The sequence below is a fragment of the Colobus angolensis genome, unplaced genomic scaffold, assembly GCF_000951035.1.
Source record: "Colobus angolensis palliatus isolate OR3802 unplaced genomic scaffold, Cang.pa_1.0 Scaffold109, whole genome shotgun sequence".
Taxonomy (NCBI): Eukaryota; Metazoa; Chordata; class Mammalia; order Primates; family Cercopithecidae; genus Colobus; species Colobus angolensis.
In genome coordinates, this window is record NW_012111919.1 from 1,405,841 (window position 1) to 1,408,458 (window position 2,618).

Sequence of the window (2,618 nt, forward strand, 5' to 3'; positions counted from 1 at the left end):
TGATCCACCCACCTCAGCCTCCCAAAGTGCTGGGATTATAGGCTTGAGCCACCGCACCCGGCCTTGTCACTCTTTTTGTGCATCCAGTTACCTAAATCCCCCATCTCAGAGTCAGAGGCCACCTCCCACTATTGAAGCTAAAAACAAGAGATTCTCACTTTTCCCCACTTTCCTGGCACTTGGGGCAGGGGCATGTGTTTTGGGCTTCACCAACCAATAATCACCCAGACTCTGAACCAGAAGCCACTGAAACAAAGCAGAACCCATACAGTGTCCATCCACCTTTGCAGGAGTTTGGGCACTGGTGGCAGCCAGTTTTCAGAGGCAGCAGGGACAATTCTTGGGCCATGATGTCTGTGTTGATCAGCAGTGATGACAGGGCCTCAGCAGACCAATTCTTTTAAGTCTAATCCTGAGCACTGGCCTTGATGCACAACATTTTTTGTTGCTGTTTTGGAGGGTGGACCCGGATCTTGGTGCACAGCCTTTAAGACTGATTCTATGGTCTTAGAGACTAGGAGCTACCCAATATAATCATAGACACACACATTCACAGCCCTTTAGGGTTAAACTTATAACACAATTTTTTTTTTTTTTTCCTAGACGGGAGTCTCACTTTGTCAGCCAGACTGGAGTGTGGAGTGGAGTGCACTGGTGTGATCTTGGCTTACTACATACAGCCTCAACCTCCAGGGCTCAACTGATCCTCCCACCTCAGTCTCCCAGGTAGCTAAGACTACAGGTGCACACTACCATGCCTGGCTAATTTTTGTTATTTTTTGTAGAGACAGATTTTCGTCATGTTGCCCAGGCTGGTCTTGAACTCCTGAGCTCAGGCAGTCCTCCCACCTCAGCCTCCCAAAGTGCTGGGATTACAGGCGTGAGCCACCACGCCCAGCCCTTATAATACAAATTTTAAAACTTACATAAAACACATGGGTAGATTAATGAATTGTTAAAAGGCAAACCCCCTTGCAACCAATATCCATGTGAAAAGATAAGATTTTTGCCATCCTAGGAATGCTCCGTATGCTCCCCCACCAGTCATAACATCCTCCTTCTCTGCTAAGAATATCCCTTCCTGGCCAGGCACAGGGGCTCATGTCTGTAATCCCAGCACTGTGGGAGGCTGAGTGGGGGGCGGATTACCTGAGGTCAGGAGTTGGAGAGCAGTCTGGGCAACATGGTGAAACCCTGTCTCTGCTAAAAATTGGGCAGGTGTGGTGGTGGGTGCCTGTAATCTCAGCTACTTGGGAGGCTAAAGCACAAGAATCACTTGAACCTGGGAGGCAGAAGTTGCAGTGAGCTGAGATCACGCCATTGCACTCCAGCCTGGGTGACAGAGCAAGACGTGTCTCAAAATAATAATAATAATAATAATAATATTCGTATCCTGACTTCTAGGATAATCATTTTCTTAATTTACTTTAGTATATTACCCTGTTCTTTCGTAAACACACTATAGTTTAGCTTTGCCTGCTTTTCTCTCTCTACCTATTGAAACTGAATTGTCTAAGAGGCTGAAGCAATTGTCCTGTAAAGTTTATAGTCTGGATTTTGTCGACTGATTTAGTTTAACATGTTCTGTCCTCATTTTTCCTATAAATTGGCAGTTGGCTCAAGACTACAGATCGGATCTTTTGATCGGGCATGGCCTCTTCATAAGCATGGTGCTCTTGGTCAGAAGGAACATAAATGTCTGTTTCGTTGGATCTTTTTGTGATGTTAGTAGCCATTGACCATTGCCTAGATCCACGGATTCATCAGAGGTTGCGGGATGATAAGATTCTATCATCACTTCTTCTTTTTTTTTTTTGGAATACTTCTCTACAGAGAAACTTCATCTTGTTGTCTATTCAGCTACCCAGTGGTACAGTTCATATAAGGAAGGCAGGATTAATTATTGATTCTTTTACTTACCACTAGAGAAGAGTTGTAGGGGAGCGGAGAGCTACTTCCCTGGCATTCTCCAGTAGTGACCAGTTAGGGGTGTGTGCATGTGTGTGTTTGGTATCATGAACTCATGGATTTACACATATTCAATCGGTTCAAACTGTCCCATCTTCAGCCAGAGTGAGCCTCTTCAAGTTGACTCCCAAGCCATCTTGATAACATCCCTAGATTTTGATTTTGAGATCTAATGTAATCAGGTATTTCAGGCCCATTTTACACCTTTCTTGACACAAACTTGCAATCTGCCATTTCAAGAAGCCCTGGTTTCAGAGGAGGGACCAGCCGGTGCGTGGGTCCAGCAGCCTGCGCAGCCGCCGGTGCCGCCACACCCCGCACTGAGCTTTAAACGTGACCCCTCGCCTCGCCCTGCCCTATGAAAATGTTGGTGCTTCTTGCTTTCATCATCGCCTTCCACATCATCTCTGCGGCCTTGCGGTTCATCGCCACCATCGACAATGCCTGGTGGGTAGGAGAAGAGTTTTTTGCAGATGTCTGGAGAATATGTACCAACAACACGAATTGTACAGTAATCAATGACAGCTTTGAAGAGTACTCCACAGGCCGGGCGCGGTGGCTCACTCCTGTAATCCCAGCACTTTGGGAGGCCGAGGCGGGCGGATCACGATGTCTGGAGATCCAGACCATCCTGGCCAACATGGTGAAAC

The 2,618-nt window shown here is 46.7% G+C and overlaps 1 pseudogene across 1 annotated transcript in view; it reads left to right on the plus strand.

The window, feature by feature from the left end:
* Window positions 1–2,238: 2,238 nt before the first annotated feature.
* Window positions 2,239–2,618, plus strand: part of LOC105518430 — a 2,190-nt pseudogene continuing 1,810 nt past the window's right edge. The window contains exon 1 of the transcript XR_001002817.1: window positions 2,239–2,518. The product of XR_001002817.1 is annotated as an epithelial membrane protein 2 pseudogene (transcript). The remainder of the gene's footprint in view (window positions 2,519–2,618) is intronic.